Source organism: Salmo salar, chromosome ssa15 (assembly GCF_905237065.1).
Source record: "Salmo salar chromosome ssa15, Ssal_v3.1, whole genome shotgun sequence".
NCBI classification, from domain to species: Eukaryota; Metazoa; Chordata; class Actinopteri; order Salmoniformes; family Salmonidae; genus Salmo; species Salmo salar.
The window spans coordinates 28,366,003-28,386,567 of NC_059456.1; positions in this window are offsets into that span (position 1 = coordinate 28,366,003).

The window sequence follows — 20,565 nt, forward strand, 5'->3', positions numbered from 1 at the left end:
AGCCAATTTTAATTTTCCTAAATCTCTCTTTGTGGCACCTGACCACACAAAATTAGGGCCTGTGTTGTTAAGAAGTCAGAGCAGCGCTTTATTAAGGACAGACTTCTCTCCATCTTAGCTACTGTTGCATCAACATGTTTTGACCATTACAGTTTACAATCAAGGGTTACTCAAAGCAGTTTAGTCACCTCAACTTGCTCAATTTCCACATTATTCATTACAATATTTACTTGAGGTTTAGGGATTAGTGAATGACTTGTCCTAAATACATACACACTGGCCAGAGGCATGTCAATAGTAAATACTGAAAAAAAGTAAGGGGCCTAGACAGCTGCCCTGGATTATGCTTGAGAGACTTCCATTAAAGAACACCCTCTTTGTTCTGTTGGACAGGTAACTCTTTATCCACAATATAGCAAGGGATGTAAAGCCATAAAACATACGTTTTTCCAGCAGCAGACTATGCTCGATAATGTCAAAACTGTACTGAAGTCTAACAAAACAGCTCCTACAATCTTTTTATTATCAATTTCTCTCAGCTGATCATCAGAAATGTGTGTAAGTGCCATGCATGTTGAATGAGCTTCCCTATCAGCGTGCTGAAAGTCTGTTGTCAATTTGTTTACTGTAAAAAATAAATGTATCTGGTCAAACACAATTTTTTCCAAAAGTTTACTAAGGGTTGGTTACAGCCTGATTGGTAGGCTATTTGAGCCAGTAAAGGGGGCTGTACTATTCTTGGGGTAGCGAGTAGCGAAATTACTTTTGCTTCCCTGCAGGCCTGGGGGTACACACTTTCTTGGCTTAGATTGACGACAAACAATGACAAGCCACCTGGGTCTGACAACTTGGATGGAAAATTACTGAGGATATTAGGGGACAATATTGCCACTCCTACTTGCCATATCGTCCGTTATTATCCTCAGTAATTTTTCAGTTCATTCAGCCTCATATAAAAAACCTGGCTGATATGGCTGACATGCTTTAACAAATGTGGTTTCTACTGACAATTGAGATGTACAAACTATGGCATAAGGGGACGACGAGTGGATATAAGGCAATCCATAATTTCGATTAAGACATTAATGAGCAAGCTAGGACGGACATGGTCAATATAAGTATTTGTTCAGCACTTTTGAAATGTACAGCGACAGAATTCAGAACATGGGCCGTTCTTACAGTATTCTCTCTGTACATCAAGTCAGAACCGCAGGATAAATAAAGGGCGCATATAAGCAGACAATGAAAGCTCTTACAATATTCGATGATGACATTTATCTAAAACAGGCTATATGCTACATGTGCACCACCATGTCAGAAAGGTAGGCTAAATTATGATGGGAAAAGGGACCAAATTGTTAGGGTGAGGCACATGGGCTACTAACAGCTTACTACACAACATACACTTAGTATTACTTTCTTGGCTACAGTATGGATGAAAGTGGGGCGCATTGGACTAGTAACCGAAAGGTTGCAAGATCGAATCCCCGAGCTGACACGGTAAAAAAATCTGTCATTCTGCCCCTGAACAAGGCAGTTAACCCAATATTCTTAGGCCCTCATTGAAAATAAGAATTTGTTCTTAACTGATCTAAGGCCACTTGATTCTATGTGTCTGGCTTTCTTATTTGCCATTTTCGCCATGTTCTTGCTTGCAATTCATATCGTCTCATTTAGTAACTGTTGTGACTCCAGCCTCATTTCCTGTTCCTTACTCTGATTTCCTGAAACATTGTATTTTAATTGTATGTGTTTGTCTTTATTTCAGAAGTAAACTTGGAGGGATGGAGGGGTCAGGGTTTTGGATGATTGAACTATTTATTGTCCTGGATGGATTTTCTTCTTTCAATTTACATATTTGGACTCACATTTTGTGCTTTGCTCACTTGAACAGGAAGGTGGCACGGAGGTCCTTCGTGGGCATCAAAGTCTGGCATTCTCTGGATTAATGGTGCTTTCAAGACAACAGAGAAAACAACAGAGAAAAACAAGGTCAAATCAGGACGAATTCCAAGTTGAGAAAGAGGAATTCCAACCAATTTTCCCAGTCGGAGATAGTTTTTTTCCCCCGAGTTCCCAGTTGTCTTGAATTCACTGAAATCTGGGATTTCCCAGTTCCGAGTTTCAAGTAGTTTTCAAAACTAATTTTAAGCTTGGAAAAGAGACCCTTAAATCCAGACTTGGACCACACAACCACTCCACTGAATAGCAGGCTTGTGATTGCTTTGCTATGCTTGCAGTTAGACACTGATTCCTTCCAAACAACTTGTTGTTGAATTTGTGATATCCAACTTGTTTTGTAATGTTTATGTCCAATGGCCAATTAATTGTATTTATTTATTTCACCTTTATTTAACCAGGTAGGCTAGTTGATAACAAGTTCTCATTTGCAACTGCGACCTGGCCAAGATAAAGCGTAGCAATTCGACACATACAACAACACAGAGTTACACATGGAATAAACAAAACATACAGTCAATAATACAGTAGAACAAAAGAAAACAAAAAGTCTATATACAGTGAGTGCAAATGAGGTAAGTTAAGGCAATAAATAGGCCATGGTGGCGAAGTAATTACAATATAGCAATTAAACACTGGCATGGTAGATGTGCAGAAGATGAATGTGCAAGTAGAGATACTGGGGTGCAAAGGAGCAAGATAAATAAATAAATACAGTATGGGGATGAGGTAGGTAGATAGATGGGCTGTTTACAGATGGGCTATGTACAGGTGCAGTGATCTGTGAGCTGCTCTCACAGCTGGTGCTTAAAGCTAGTGAGGGAGATATGAGTCTCCAGCTTCAGAGATTTTTGCAGTTCGTTCCAGTCATTGTCAGCAGAGAATTGGAAGGAAAGACGGCCAAAGGAGGAATTGGCTTTGGGGGTGACCAGTGAGATATACCTGCTGGAGCGCATGCTACGAGTGGGTGCTGCTATGGTGACCAGTGAGCTGAGATAAGGCGGGGCTTTACCTAGCAGAGACTTGTAGATAACCTGTAGCCAGTGGGTTTGGCGACGAGTATGAAGCAAGGGAGTATGAAGCATCCAGTTTGTTGAGTAGAGTGTTGGAGGCTATTTTATAGATGACATCACCGAAGACGAGGATCGGTAGGATGGTCAGTTTTACGAGGGTGTGTTTGGCAGCATGAGTGAAGGGTGCTTTGTTGCGATATAGGAAGCCGATTCTAGATTTAATTTTGGATTGGAAATGCTTAATGTGAGTCTGGAAGGAGAGTTTACAGTCTAACCAGACACCCAGATATTTGTAGTTGTCCACGTATTTTAAGTCAGAGCCGTCCAGAGTAGTGATGCTGGACGGGCGAGCAGGTGCGGGCAGTGATCGATTGAATAGCATGCATTTAGTTTTACCTGCATTTAAGAGCAGTTGGAGGCCACGGAAGCAGAGTTGTATGGCATTGAAGCTCGTCTGGAGGTTAGTTAACACAGTGTCCAAAGAGGGGCCAGAAGTATACAGAATGGTGTCGTCTGCGTAGAGGTGGATCAGAGAATCACCAGCAGCAAGAGCAACATCATTGATGTATACAGAGAAGAGAGTCGGCCTGAGAATTGAACCCCTTGGCACACCCATAGAGACTGCCAGAGATCCGGACAACAGGCCCTCCGATTTGACACTGTCACGACTTCCGCCGAAGTCGGCCCCTCTCCTTGTTCGGGCGGCGTTCGGCGGTCGACGTCACCAGCTTACTAGTTGCCACCGATCTATGTTTCCCTGTTCGTTTGGTTTTGTCTTAATTATACACACCTGTTTCACATTCCCTGATTATGTTCATTATTTAATCCTCTGGCTTTCCTGTTTGTCTTGTCCGTGATTGTTTCCTGTCTTGTAGTTGTTGAAGGTGTTTCTCCCAACTTGGTTTTATTACTGTGGGAGAAGTTTGATTATAGTTTTGAGTAAACACGTTTTGTTTGCACTCATTCCTGTGTCCTGCGCCTGACTCCGATACTTCTCCTAAAGAAAGCATTACAAAATCACGGACCATTATAATGGAGTCAGCAGGAGCAGCCAGCCCTCCTCTTCCAGTAAAGGAGCGCGTCCAGCAGCACGCGAAAATATTACAGAGTCTCGGGACAGCCATGGATCGCGTGCTGCAGACTATGGACAGATTTGAGAGAAGAGGATTTCCCTTTGACCCAGCCATTCCACCGCCACCAGAACCACATCATACACCCATGCCCACACATCCGTCGTCAGTATCCAGTGGGATTCGGCTCTCGCTCCCGGGAGCGTATGAGGGAACAGCTGCCGGGTGCCAGGGGGTCCTACTCCAGCTGGAGCTCTACCTGGCGGCTGTCCAGCCGGCACCTTCGGGACGCGAGAGAATGAGTGCTCTCATCTCCTGTCTGACTGGTAAAGCCCTGGAGTGGGCCAACGCCATCTGGGGAGGGGAAGGCCCTACTCTGGATAACTACGAGCGCTTGTTGTATTTAAGACAGGGGATGAGGAGTGCTCAGGAGTTTGCGCTGGACTTTAGAACTCTGACGGCGGGTGCGGAATGGAATGAGCGGGCCCTGATCGACCACTACAGGTGTAGTTTGCGGGAGGACGTTCGTTGCTCACATGTGGTTATCTATAGGATTTCCGGGGTTTTCCCCGCATTCCCACCATAAGGCGCTAGTAGATTCAGGCGCAGCTGGGAACTTTATTGATCGGTCCTTGGCCCATAGATTAGGGATTCCTATTGTTCCCGTTGATGTTCCCTTCCCTGTACATGCCCTAGATAGTCGTCCTTTGGGGTCGGGGCTGATTAGGGAGGTCACAGCTCCCATTCCTATGGTAACGCAGGGGTGTCATGAGGAGAGAATTAGTCTCTTTCTGATTGACTCTCCTGCGTTTCCCGTTGTTTTGGGGCTTCCCTGGTTGGCTTCTCATGATCCTATTATTTCGTGGCAATAGAGGGTTCTCAAGGGATGGTCCTGTCAGTGTTCAGGGAGGTGTGTAGGTGTTTCCTTAGGTGCCACTATGGTGGAAAGTCCAAACCAGGTTTCCACCATGCACATTCCCCCCGAATATGCCGATTTGGCAATCGCCTTCTGTAAAAAGAAGGCGACTCAATTACCACCCCATCGACCGGGGGATTGTGCGATAAATCTCTGGGAGGGCGCTGCACTTCCAAGGAGTCACGTGTATCCTCTGTCACAGGAGGAGACGGAGGCTATGGAGACATATGTCATCGAATCTCTGGGACAAGGATACATTCGGCCCTCCATTTCACATGTCTCCTCGAGTTTCTTTTTTTGTGAAGAAGAAGGATGGAGGTTTACGCCCGTGCATTGACTTTCGAGGTTTGAACCAGATTACGGTAAAATACAGTTACCCGCTGCCTCCATCCATCTTCCAATCATTTGTGGATGAGATCTTCAGGGACCTGCACGGGCGGGGGGTAGTGGTGTATATAGATGACATTCTAATATACTCCACTACCCGCGCTGAGAATGTGTCCCTTGTACACATGGTGCTTGGTCGACTGTTGGAGCATGACCTTTACGTCAAGGCAGAGAAATGTCTGTTCTTCCAACAGTCCGTCTCCTTCCTTGGGTACCGTTTGTCTGTGTCAGTGTTAGAGATGGAGATTGACCGCATTTCAGCCGTGCGTAATTGGCCGACTCCAACCACGGTAAAGGAGGTGCAGCGGTTTTTAGGGTTTGCCAACTACTATCGGAGGTTTATCCGGGGTTTTGGCCAGGTGGCAGCTCCCATTACCCCTTTACTGAAGGGGGGACCGATGCGACTGCGGTGGTCGACTGAGGCGGACAGAGCTTTTGGTAACCTGAAGGCTCTGTTTACCACGGCTCCAGTGCTGGCGCATCCTGATCCCTCCTTATCGTTCATAGTTGAGGTGGACGCATCCGAGGCTGGAATAGGGGCTGTGCTATCTCAGCGCTCGGGTAAGCCACCAAAACTCCGCCCCTGTGCTTTCTTTTCGAAGAAGCTCAGCCCGGTGGAGCGAAACTATGATGTGGGGGATAGTGAGTTGTTGGTTGTTGTTGGGGCTCTGAAAGCGTGGAGACATTGGCTTGAGGGGGCTAGACACCCTTTCCTCATTTGGACTGACCACCAAAATCTGGAGTACATTCGGGCAGCGAGGAGACTGAACCCTCGCCAGGCTAGGTGGGCTATGTTTTTCACACGCTTTGCTTTCACCCTTTTCTACAAACCAGGTTCCCAGAACGTGAAGGCAGACGCACTGTCCCGGCTGTATGATACAGAGGAGCGGTCCACAGAGCCCACTCCCATAATTCCAGCTTCTTGCCTGGTGGCACCGGTGGTATGGGAGGTGGACGCGGACATCGAACGGACGTCACCTGCAGAACCCACTCCCCCCCAGTGTCCCGTTGGGCGCGTGTACGTTCCGTTTGATGTTCGCGATCGTTTGATCTGTTGGGCCCACTCATCACCCTCCTCTGGTCATCCTGGTATCGGTCGGACAGTGCGCTGCCTTGCGGGGAAGTACTGGTGGCCCATGTTAGCTAAGGACGTGAGGGTGTATGTCTCCTCCTGTTCGGTATGCGCACAGTGCAAGGCACCTAGACATCTACCCAGAGGGAAATTACAACCCCTTCCCGTTCCGCAGCGACCGTGGTTACACCTATCGGTGGATTTCGTGACGGATCTTCCCCCGTCACGGGGTAACACCACGATCCTGGTCGTTGTGGATCGGTTTTCTAAGTCCTGCCGTCTCCTTCCTTTGCCCGGTCTCCCTACGGCTCTACAAACTGCGGAGGCCCTGTTCACCCATGTATTCCGGCACTGCGGGGTGCCTGAGGACATAGTGTCTGATCGGGGTCCCCAATTTACGTCTAGGGTCTGGAGGGTGTTTATGGAACGCCTGGGGGTCTCGGTCAGTCTTACCTCAGGTTTCCACCCCGAAAGTAATGGGCAGGTGGAAAGAGTCAACCAAGAGGTGGGTAGGTTTCTGCGGTCCTATTGCCAGGACCGGCCGGGAGAGTGGGCGCCGTTTATCCCCTGGGCAGAGATGGCCCAAAACTCCCTACGCCACTCTTCTACTAATCTTACCCCTTTGCCCATGTCTTACCCCTTTGCCCTAATCTTACCCCTCTGCCCATGTACGACTACAACGAGCCATCAGGCGGCAAAAGGCGAGTGCCGACAGTCAACGCAGTGAGGCCCCGGTTTATGCACCGGGGGATCGGGTCTGGCTCTCGACCCGAAACCTGCCCCTTCACCTGCCCTGCCGGAAGCTGAGTCCGCGGTTTGTGGGGCCATTCAAAGTCCTGAGGAGATTGAACGAGGTTTGTTATAGGTTACAACTCCCCCTGATTATCATATTAAGCCCTCGTTCCATGTGTCTCTCCTCAGGCCGGTGGTGGCTGGTCCGCTCCAGCAGTCTGAGGTGCGGGAGGTTCCTCCGGCCCCTCTGGACATCGAGGGGGCCCCGGCGAAGCTGTGTACTGGAGGAGGACATCCTGGACCCATCATTAATCCAGGAGTTTCACCGCTTCCGTCCGGATCGCCCTGCTCCCTGTCCTCCAGGTCGTCCCCGAGGCAGGTGTCGGCACGCTGCTGGAGCCACGCATCAAGGGGGGGGGGTACTGTCACGACTTCCGCCGAAGTCGGCCCCCCTCCTTGTTCGGGCGGCGTTCGGCGGTCGACGTCACCGGCTTACTAGTTGCCACCGATCTATGTTTCCCTGTTCGTTTGGTTTTGTCTTAATTATACACACCTGTTTCATATTCCCTGATTATGTTCATTATTTAACCCTCTGGCTTTCCTGTTTGTCTTGTCCGTGATTGTTTCCTGTTTTGTAGTTGTTGGAGGTGTTTCTCCCAACTAGGTTTTATTACTGTGGGAGAAGTTTGATTATAGTTTTGAGTAAACACGTTTTGTTTGCACTCATTCCTGTGTCCTGCGCCTGACTCCGATACTTCTCCTAAAGAAAGCATCACAGACACACTGAACTCTATCAGAGAAGTAGTTGGTAAACCAGGCGAGGCAATCATTTGAGAAGCCAAGGCTGTCAAGTCTGCCAATAAGAATGTGGTGATTGACAGAGTCGAAAGCCTTGGCCAGGTCGATGAATACGGCTGCACAGTAATGTCCCGGTCAATGAGCACCGATACGTTTCATCTATAATTTCTCCTCATAATTTCTCTTCATATGACAAGGATTGAAAAGGATTTGCCAGTAGATTGTCGACTTGATTTTGAAAGTATTATGTTGACAGTCCAATTACAGCTACTGTAGATATAATGTGATTTGACATCAATTTATCTGTGGCCAATGACCTTGAGCCTTCTTGGATGGGCACTTCTAATGCAACTCTATGGCAGCACCCAAGGGGCTTGCAAACTGATATTTGGCACGTATTAATGCCAATATATCATGCAAAACAGGCAAAGCTAAACAAGTGGGGCCCTGAATAGACAACAATCAGTTTTTCACCTCTTCCACACTCACCTTTCAGAAATCAAAATTACAATGCTTGTCTTTCATAATTTTCATCATATGGATGAACCAGGATGAGAGCAATGAAGCGGTATTTGAGGTCCCGGAATGCCCGGTCAGCAGCAGGGGACCACGTGAACGGAACCTTGGGAGAAGTAAGTGCTGACAGAGGGGAAGCCAGGGTGCTGTAACCCCGGATAAAGCGACGATAGAAGTTGGCGAACCCAAGGAAATATTGCAGCTGCACCCAGGACGAAGACTGGGGACAATCCACCACCGCTCACCTTCTCGGGATCCATCTGGACACTCCCAGCGGAGATGATGTACCCCAGAAAGGGGATGGTGGAACGATGGAACTCGCACTTCTCTGCCTTAACAAACAGCTGGTTCTCCAGGAGACATTGAAGAACCTGTCGGATGTGGAGCACATGTTCTTGGGGGGAGCGGGAGAAGACGAGGATGTCATCAATGTAGACGAGGACAAACTGGTTCAACATGTCGCAGACAACATTACTTACCAGAGCCTGGAACACAGCAGGGGCATTGGTGAGGCCAAATGGCATGACCAAATACTCGTAGTGACCGCTGGCCATGTTTAAGGCGGTCTTCCCCCCCGTATCCGCACCAGGTGGTAGGCGTTCCGTAGATCCAGCTTGGAAAACACGGTGGCCCTCTGGAGTGGCTCAAAGGCCGAGGAGATGAGTGGTAGCGGGTAGTGATTCTTCTTCATTACGTCATTAAGTCCCCGGTAGTCGATGCACAGGTGCAGAGTCTTGTCCTTCTTCTTCACAAAGAAGAACCCTGCGCAGGCGGGAGAGGACGAAGGACATATAAATCCTGCAGCTAGGGAATCCCCAATGTAGGTGTCCATAGCCTTGGTCTCCGGTCCTGACAATGAGTACAGTCGTCCCCGGGGCGGAGTGGTGCTAGGGAGAAGATCAATCCCGCAGTCATATGGTCGGTGCGGCGGAAGCGAAGCGGCCCGGGCCTTGTTGAACACCTCCCGAAGGTCCTGGTACTCCGCGGGATAGGCGGAGAGGTCCGGGGCACCTTCCCGAGCCCCCAGGAAGATGTCCCGGGGCAGGTTGCACTGATTTCAGACACTGGGCATGGCAGAACATGACTCCAGTCCATGATGGCACCAGTAGACCAGTTGATGAGGGGATTGTGTAGCTGGAGCCAGGAGAGTCCCAATACCACGGGAATCTGAGGAGACTTGATGAGCAGGAATTGAATAGTCTCGCTGTGATTCCCTGACACCCGTAGGTTGATGGGAGTGGTAATATGAGTGACCCGGCCTATAGAGCGCCCGCCCAGTGCTCTAACATCCATAGGAGTGGAAAGGGGCTGAGTGGGAATGTTCAGCTCGGAAGCCAGGGTAGCATCCAAAAAACTCTCATCGGCCCCAGAGTCAATGAGGACCCGGAGGGATTTAGACTGGCCTCCCCACAGCAGAATGGCATGAACAGGGGTGCGAGCAAGGGAAGAAGGAAAGTCCCGGGATGACTCTGAGGCAAGATGGAGACCCTGGACATGCGAGTGAAGTCGAATTTCCTCTCCGACGTCGTTCCCATAGTCGCCCATTGATTCGGATTGTCAAAGCGATGAGGGAATCGAGGTCCGTAGGTAACTCCCGAGCAGCAAGCTCGTACTTGACCTCCTCCGAGACGCCGTGCAGGAACATATCAAACAGTGCTTCCTGGTTCCAAGCACTCTCCGCTGCCAACGTGCGGAAATCTACTGCACAGTCAGCCACACTGCAGGAGTCCTGCCGAAGCTGGATTAGCTTCCGGGCAGCTTCTCTCCCGGAGAACGGGGCATAAAGAACCTTCTTCACCTCTCGCTGGAACCCCTCCAGACTAACGCATATAGGAGGCTGCTGTAGGGGGGGGGGGTGTAAACGGGGCTCCCGAGAAGGTGGAGTGGGCAATGAGACGGCACTGGTAGCAGCTGGGTTACTGAGAGGCTGTGAGGTTACCACCGTGGTAGGCTGCCTCCAAGACAACCCGCAGAATTGCTCCAGCAAACTGTCCAATGCCCGGTCATGGTGTTCAGTCAACATTTGGACCCCCTCCATAAGGCCACGAAGCAGTTCCTCGTGTCTCCCGATGGTGGCTCCTTGGGAGGAGATGCCGTCGCGCAGCTGGCCCGGGTCTGCTGGGTCAGTCAGGGCCAGTTCGTACTATCAGGATAAAGGTAAGACCCAGATGCAGACCATGTCGAAGTAACAATGTTTATTACAGCAACAGGGGCAAAGGTACAGGACGGCTGGCAGGCTCAGGGTCAGGTCAGGCAGAGGTCAGTAATCCAGAGGTGGGGCAAAGTTACAGGAAGGCAGGCAGGGGTCAAAACCAGGAGGACGAGAAAAAAGAGAGACTGGGGAAAAGCAGGAGCAGATACAAAAATGCTGGTTGACTTGACAAAGAAGACGAACTGGCAACAGACAAATAGAGAACACATGTTTAAATACACAGGGGATAAATGGGGAAGATGGGCGACACCAGGAAGGGGGTGGAGACAATCACAAAGACAGGTGAAACAGATCAAGGTGTGACACAGTCAGTATATGAATGCCATCTGTTACTAGCAAGTTATTGATTTCATGAACCTTGTTTCTTAGGCTACATATGTTAATGTGGGCTATTTGTTAGCTCTTTTCTGGGATGTTTGATTGTTTTTATTGCTTTACTGGTAACCTTATGAGAAGTAGACATGACAATGTTATTTATGTTTGAGCTGAGTTTGAGTGCAGGGTGAGCTGCACACTGTGAACTTCCTACTAGGGCACACTGTTATAACAGTATAACTCTGGTTAATAGGCACATGATTACTATATACAATAGCTGTAGGATCGACAGAGTCGGTCATGGGAGTTAGAGGGACACAAATTAGGTTACTTACAGTACATTGTGACTGTCAACGCCCCTGGGATAATGTACATTTGCTGCAGCTCTCCAACACTGGAAATCCAAGTCAAGGAAAGCTTTTGGTTTTATGAATTTATTGCCACCAGAGACCACTGATGTAACTGCTAAACTGCTTGCTGCTAACTGTACACTGTCTGCATGATTGTAGCGGATTTACTAACTCGTTACTTTTAATAGCTATGTTGACTATAAAGTTAATATGGTAACAACGATATAGGCTGTGTGAAGCGGTTAGCGGTTATGATAGGAAGGATTGGCTTGAAAAGGTTTTTTCGCCGGGTCACAAACAGCTGAGGTACTGTGCACTGAAGTCCACAAGCAAAGGTAAAAGGTAAAAGGAGGAGAGTGCATAGACGCGAGAAGGAATTATACAACGATCAAAGGGATCATGCTGTTTCTACTGTATGTGGCTGCTATGAAAGTGAACTGTGTTTGCGTGTGATCAGGGGTGTATTCATTCTGCCGATTCTATTGAAAAAAGTTTCTTATTAAACAGAGGCAAACGGAACAAAACTGGGATAAACATACCTGAATTTTTCCAATAGAAAATCTTGTTTGCAACTGTTGGACTAATGATTACACCCTAGATCAGCTAGATTCAGGAAAGAGTGTGCAAGGCTGTATTGAATGTGTCAATGTCTGTCACCTTGATTACTAAAATGTTGAACTTGTAAACTGACATTCATAGACTAGCTTGTAGCAACATTATGATGGGTATAGGGAAAATGTGACTATCATGTAGTAGCCTAAACATATCAATGTTACATTGAGCAACTGTAATAGAAATAAGGCCATTCCCATAAACAATTCTCATCCTCCCTCATCTTAAACATCACTGACATCACTGTTAAGATCACACAGGACACCAGATAACACAGGAGAATTACACCAGATAGGACAGACTGACCCTCGGCCCATGGCACATAGACTATTGCAGCATACAGTCTATTCGGAAAGTATTCAGACCCCTTGACTTTTTACACATTTTGTTACGTTACAGCCTTATTCTAATGGATTAAATAGTTTTTTCCCCTCATCAATCTACACACAATACCCCATAATGCAAAGCAAAAACTGGTTTTTAGAAACTGAAATAAGACATTTACATAAGTTTTCAGACCCTTTACTCAGTACATTCTTGAAGCACCTTTGGCAGTGATTACAGCCTCAAGTCTACTTGGGTACGACTCTACAAGCTTGGCACACCTGTATTTGGGGAGTTTCTCCAATTCTTCTCTGTAGATCCTCTCAAGCTCTGTCAGGTTGGATGAGGAGCGTCGCTGCACAGCTATTTTCAGGTCTCTCCAGAGATGACCGATAGGGTTTAAATCCGGGCTATTGCTAGGCCACTCAAGGACATTCAGAGACTTGTCCCGAAGCGAACACATCACGGACAAACTGAAATGGTCCACCCACACAGACAGCGTGGTGAAGAAGGCGCAACAGCGCCTCTTCAACCTCAGGAGGCTGAAGAAATTTGCCTTGTCACCAAAAACACAACATTTTACAGATGCACAATCGAGCGCATCCTGTCGGGCTGTATCACCGCCTGGTACGGCAACTGCTCTGCCCACAACCGTAAGGCTCTCCAGAGGGTAGTGAGGTCTGCACAACGCATCATCGGGGGCAAACTACCTGCCCTCCAGGACACCAACACCACCCGATGTCACAGGAAGGCCAAAAAGATCATAAAGGACAATAACCACCTGAGCCACTGCCTGTTCACCCCGCTATCATCCAGAAGGCGAGGTCAGTACAGGCGCATCAAAGCTGGGACCGAGAGACTGAAAAAAAGCTTCTATCTCAAGACCATCAGACTGTTAAACAGCCATCACAAACATTGAGCGGCTGCTGCCAACATACTGACTCAAATCTCTAGCCACTTTAATAATAAAAAAAGGGATGTAATGAATGTATCACTAGTCACTTTAAACAATGCCACTTTACATAATGTTTACATACCCTACATTACTCATCTCATATGTATATACAGTACTCTATACCATCTACTGCACCTTGCCTATGCCGTTTGGCCATCGCTCATCCATATATTTGTATGTACATATTCTTATTCATTCCTTTACACTTGTGTGTATAAGGTAGTTGTTGTGAAATTGTTAGATTACTTGTTAGATATTACTGCACGGTCAGAACTAGAAGCATAAGCATTTCGCTACACTTGCATAAACATCTGCTATCCATGTGTATGTGACCAATAAAATGTGTTTTGATTTGAAGCCACTCCTGCGTTGTCTTGGCTGTGTACAGATGGTCCTTGTCCTGTTGGAAGGTGAACCTTCACCTCAGTCTGAGGTCCTGCGTGCTCTGGAGCAGGTTTTCATCAAGGATCTCTCTACTTTTCTCAGTTTATCTTTCCCTCGATCCTGACTAGTCTCCCAGTCCCTGCCGCTGAAAAACATCCCCACAGCATGAATCTGCCACCACCATAATTCACCGTAGGGATGGTGCCAGGTTTCTTCCAGATGTGATGCTTGGCATTCAGGCCAAAGAGTTTATTCTTGGTTTCATTAGACCAGATAATCTTGTTTCTCATTGTCTGTGAGTTTTTAGGTGCCTTTTGGCAAACTCCAGGCGGGCTGTCATGTGCCTTTTACTGAGGAGTGGCTTCCGTCTGGCCACTCTACCATAAAGGCATGATTGGTGGAGTGTTGCAGATGGTTTTCCTTCTGGAAGGTTCTCCCATCTCCACAGAGGAACTCTGGAGCTCTGTCAGAGTGACCATCGGGTTCTTGCTCACCTCCCTGATCTAGGCCCTCTTCCCCTGATTGCTCAGTTTGGCCGGGCGGCCAGCTCTAGGAAGAGTCTTGGTGGTTCCAAACTTCTTCAACTTAAGAATGATGGAGGCCACTGTGTTCTTGGGGACCTTCAATGAGGCAGAAATATTTTGGTACCCTTCCCCAAATCTGTGCCTCAAAACAATCCTGTCTGGGAGATCTACGGACAATTCCTTTGACCTCATAGCTTGGTTTTTGCTCTGATATGCAATGTCAACTGTGAGACCCTATATAGACAGATGTGTGCCTTTCCAAACCATGTCCAATCAATTGAATTTACCACAGGTGGACACCAATCAATTTGTAAAAACATCTCAAGGATGATCAATAGAAACAGGATGCACCTGAGCTCAATTTCGAGTCTCAAAGCAAAAGGTCTGAATACTTATGTAAATAAGTTTTTTATTTTTAATACATTTGCAAAATGTCTAAAACTTTTTTCACTTTGTCATTATGGGATATTGTGTGTAGATTAATGATATTTTTTTTTATTTAATCCATTTTAGAATAAGGCTGTACTGTAACAAAATGTGGATGCAGGAAAAAAAACCACACAAGGGCTCTTATAAATACAACCAGTGGAACCATTGCATGAACAGTGCACGGAAACAGTTTGGACAGGTTGTCACAACCTTCAACACTGAGTATCAAAACAAATATTTTATGAACTGTAAACCGACCGCCCAAGTCAACATAGCTATTGTTGGAGAGCCATAGCCAGCTGTAATGAACACGAGGAAGACAGAGAGCTGGTTTCAAGCACAGGGCACAGAAGGTGATTATTGTAAAGGACCACAGGAGGAGGCTGGTAGCTGGGTCCAGGGGCAGGCAGAAGGTCATACATAGGGGGTCCAAAAGGCAACAGTACAGGCAGGGAAAAGGCTAGTAACGTCGTCCATGAGATCAGGCAATAGGTAAATAACAGGAAATCCGATAGGCTAAGGTACATGAAGGGAATAGGCAAAAGGCGTCGTTAGTGAGGCAGGCAAAAACTATCATACACGGGAGGAGTAAATTACGGGAAAAACAGAGCTCCGAAGAGAAGTGTGTCACAAAACAAACAATACCTAACAAAGAAGGGGTGCAAAGAACTGAACTAAATAGTGTGTGATAATGACATTCAGGTGTGTGAACAGGTCATCAGAATTCGGGTGATTGGGATCTGGAGAGTGAGCTGCATTCAGGGGATCTATATGTGTGAGAGTGTGAGCTGGAAAGTGGGCTAGAAAGTGAGCTGAATTCAGGGGTTCTAAGTGTATGAGAGTGTGAGTTGGAAGCAGACGTTACACCAGCTAGCTAACATGGCATCCCTCTCTGTTTGAGCACGCTAAGCTAGCTAGTTCCATTCGCTAGCAAAGTGAAAAAAATAGAACTAAACATAGCTGTCTCTTTCTCTCTTTTAACCTTGCTTCTCCTTTTTAAATAAATACATTTGTTAAAAACTGTTCAACTATTGTCTTTCTCTCTCTTTGAGTCAACTACTCATCACATTTTATGCACTGCAGTGCTAGCTAGCTGTAGCTTATGCTTTCAGTACTAGATTCATTCTCTGATCCTTTGATTGGATCAGAGAATTAACAAAAAGTATGAAAATGTATGCACTCACTACTGTAAGTCGGTCTGGATAAAATCATCTGCTAAATGATTAAAATGTCAAATGTAAATGGACATGTCAGTTCATGCTACAAGACCTCTGCTAGGTTGGAGGATGTCCTCCAGAAGTTGCTATAATTACTGGGTAACTCAATGGAAGGGGGTGAGAACCATGAGCCTTCTAGGTTTTGTATTGAAGTCAATATACCCAGAGGATGACGGAAAGTAGCTGTCCTCCACCCACACCATGGTGCTACCCTACAGAGTACTGTTGAGGCATCTGTAGACCTTTGTTGCAAAACAGTGTGTTTTTATCAATTATTGGGTGACGTGAATATATTTAGTATAGTTTAAATTTTGGTAATAAAACCGAAAATATAATTGAATATGGGGAGGACACATTTCAAGTTTCCATATTTAATCTGAATGAATGCCATACTTTCCTCAGGCCCTAACACTCAGTCTTGAGTATTAAAAGCCTCTCATTTGTGGGGAGTACAACTCGCTGGCGAAGCTAGAAGGATGCCATCATGCAGGGCAAGATAGTGATTTAAAATCAGTACTCTATATGGGAACAACCAGTTCAATTTATTGATGTTGATAGAGTGACAGAAGAATAGAAACAAACTAGATTAATTGTTGTAATGTGCCCTTGTGCACGTTAGTCTGTTGGTAGCTCTGGCAGTTTATGAAACCATTAGGTCGACAGGAGAATAACTTTCATTTGTTCTAATTATTAGCATTGGTTAAACAGGGCGAAAATGATCTTATCCGTGCTGCAAACCGTTCTGCAGCCTTGTGAAGCACATGTGCGTCAAGTACATAAAATGCGGGCAAAAACAACACATGGCAAAACGCATGTGCATCTGGTGGACATATGGCAGTAGTCACATTGTTTTTGACACCTATATCAGAATCCCATAGTTCTCACCTTTCTGAAAGTACTGTGCATGTGTTTGTAGGACTTATAGTTTTGATTCCGAAATGCACTTTATGAGGGTAGTGTTATGTATGATACGGTGCTGCTTTACAGAAGAATGGGTTGTGAGAATTGAGTGCCATATGTCATTAAGAGAGTGAGTGATGTACAATGTGAAACAGTGCAGATGTGCGTTCTTCTACAGCTAAACTAGATATAATATTGGCAACGACGCCAGCACCATTCCTCGCCGTGCCTGGTGAACGAGAGGGGCAGAGGATTTTCAGAGCGCTTGGATCGGCTCCAACATTCTGCTGCAGTCAGCCTCCTACTGAACCACTTTGCCGGGAAAGAGCGATTGCTCCTCCGACGCTACCGGCTACAGAAAAGACATCAATGGCCGGGTGTGTCCATTCAAAGCTACGTGGCTAATCTGAGGGTATCTATGGGACACTTCAGGACGAGGTCAGATGATAGAGGGGACGTTATGTGAAAAGACAAGGCGGAAGAAACAGCTTTTGGAATCAAATAATTTACAACTTGATGGAGCTATTCAAATAGTATTCCAGCTTGAAGCGGCGTTGAAATGCTCTACAATGCTGACAGACACTCGGCCCCCAGCCATTCACACAGCAGCTTCAGCCCGAGCATGCGCACTACAACGATCACGCGCTGTGCACGCACTCCTACATAGATAGCTGCATGGACACAGACACCGGCATGCCCGTGCAGCAGGCACACAGATAAACAAACAGAAATAGCTGTGGCAACTGTGGGGCTAGCTCTCACAATTCAAGGGCTTCAAACTGCCCAGCCCATGGGAAAATATGCAAGAACTGTTTAAAATACAATCACTTTGCAAAAGTGTGTGGTTCTGCCCCAGCTTTTAGCCCCACTCAGAACAGGGCCTTATTTTCATCTCACTCTCAACATCAACATACTGAAATCAATCAAATCAAACAAATTTATTTTTATATAGCCCTTCTTACATCAGCTGATATCTCAAAGTGCTGTACAGAAACCCAGCCTAAAACCCCAAACAGCAAGCAAAGCATGTGAAAGAAGCACGGTGGCTAGGAAAAACTCCCTAGGAAAAACTCCCTAGAAAGGCCAAAAACCTAGGAAGAAACCTAGAGAGGAACCAGGCTATGAGGGGTGGCCAGTCCTCTTCTGGCTGTGCAGGGTGGATATTATAACAGAACATGGTCAAGATGTTAAAATGTTCATAAATGACCAGCATGGTCAAATAATAATAATCATAGTAGTTGTCGAGGGTGCAACAAGCACGTCCGGTGAACAGGTCAGGGTTCCATAGCCGCAGGCAGAACAGTTGAAACTGGAGCAGCAGCACGGCCAGGTGGACTGGGGACAGCAAAGAGTCATCATACCAGGTAGTCCTGAGGCATGGTCCTAGGGCTCAGGTCCTCCGAGAGAAAGACAGAAAGAGAGAATTAGAGAGAGCATATTTAAATTCACACAGGACACCGGATAAGACAAGAGAAATACTCCAGATGTAACAGACTGACCCTAGCCCCCCCGACACATAAACTACTGCAGCATAAATACTGGAGGCTGAGACAGGAGGGATCAGAAGACACTGTGGCCCCATCCGATGATACCCCCGGACAGGGCCAAACAGGCAGGATATAACCCCACCCACTTTGCCAAAGCACAACCCCCACAACACTGGAGGGATGTCTCCAACCACCAACTTACCGTCCTAAGACAAGGCCGAGTATATTCCACAACGATCTCCGCCATGGCACAACCCAAGGGGGGGGGCGCCAACCCAGACAGGAAGACCACGTCAGTGACTCAACCCACTCAAGTGACGCACCCCTCCCATGGACGGCATGGAAGAACACCAGTAAGCCAGTGACTCAGCCCTTGTAAAAGGGTTAGAGGCAGAGAATCCCAGTGGAAAGAGGGGAACCGGCAAGGCAGAGACAGCAAGGGCGGTTCGTTGCTCCAGCCTTTCCGTTCACCTTCACACTCCTGGGCCAGACTATACTTAATCATAGGACCTACTGAAGAGATAAGTCTTCAGTAAAGACTTAAAGGTTGAGACTGAGTCTGCGTCTCTCACATTGGTAGGCAGACCATTCCATAAAAATGGAGCTCTATAGGAGAAAGCCCTACCTCCAGCCGTTTGCTTAGAAATTCTAGGGACAATAAGGAGGCCTGCGTCTTGTGACCGTAGCGTACGTGTAGGTATGTACGGCAGGACCAAATCGGAAAGATAGGTAGGAGCAAGCCCATGTAATGCTTTGTAGGTTAGCAGTAAAACCTTGAAATCAGCCCTTGCCTTAACAGGAAGCCAGTGTAAGGAGGCTAGCACTGGAGTAATATGATCACATTTTTTGGTTCTAGTCAGGATTCTAGCAGCTGTATTTAGCACTAACTGAAGTTTATTTAGTGCTTTATCCGGGTAGCCGGAAAGTAGAGCATTGCAGTAGTCCAGCCTAGAAGTAACAAAAGCATGGATTAATTTTTCTGCGTCATTTTTGGACAGAAAGTTTCTGATTTTTGCAATGTTACGTAGATGGAAAAAAGCTGTCCTTGAAACAGTCTTGATATGTTCTTCAAAAGAGAGATCAGGGTCCAGAGTAACGCCGAGGTCCAAACCGTCTCCACCAACTATATGTCATTCAAGACATACTGTCCAGCTGGACGAGGTGGGTTTGCCTTTGCTACTGGATACTAGCGCTGCGGTGTCGTTGCTCAACCTTGCCACTTACAAGTTTTTCAGTCACCTACCACTCCAACAGCCCTCCACTGCCCTGTGTGGGTACGGTAGATCCAAGATAGACGTTGCAGGTACCCTTCAGGTCCCAAGCATCTGCCATCTTTCACGTTTCAAAATGGGGTGCCAACCTCCTGGGCCTCGACCGCTTCACAGGCTTGGGGTTCACACTGAAAGATGACAGTGGGTTGGCTATCCACCAAGTTACCTGCACATGGCAACAGAATTGGCCAACTCAAACTTGGTCATTGCAATCAAAAAGTCAGGTGGAATACAGACCTGTGTGGATCTCTGTGCTGTGAACAAGGCTGTTGTCCCGGATAAGTACCCCTTGCCTACAGCTGAGGAGCTGACCGCACAATTTCATGGCTCCAGGGTCTTCACGAAGGTCGACCTGCGTCAGGGTTATCTTCAGGTGCCCTTCCACCCAGCCAGCAGAGACCTCACGGCCTTTGTCACACATGCTGGCATGTTCAGATACACACTCACGCCTTTTAGACTTAGCTCCGTTAGGTGTCTTAGTCAACCTCCAGGTTAATGGACTGAACTGGCTAGTTTGGAGAGTCATTGTTTACCTCTTCTGTTAAAGGGTTAATGTTTCTTTCAGGTATCACTCTAGGTTCTTGCCCTATGGACATTTTTATATATGGTACCAGTCCCTGGTTTTGGAAAGGGGGGGGGGTGTAATGTATGGTACGACGTGCTGTACGTTATGGTTTACGACAGTGTGCTGCTTTATGGATAAATGGGTTGTGAGAATGAGTGGCATGTGTCGTTAAACGAGAGAGTGATATACAGTGCCTTGCAAAAGTATTCATCCCCCTTAGCGTTTTTCCTATTTCGTTGTATTACAACCTGTAATTTAGATGGATTTTTATTTGGATTTCATGTAATGGACAAACAAAAAATAGTCCAAATTGATGAAGTGAAATGAAAAAAATTACTTGTTTCAAAATATTCAAAAAAATCTAAAACCGAAAAGTGGTGCGTACATACACCCCCTTTGCTATTAAGCCCCTAAATAAGATCTGGTGCAACCAATTACCTTCAGAAGTCACATAATTAGTTAAATAAAGTCCACCTGTGTGCATTCTAAGTGTCACATGATCTGTCACATGATCTCAGTGTATGTATACACCTGTTCTGAAAGGCCCCAGAGTCTGC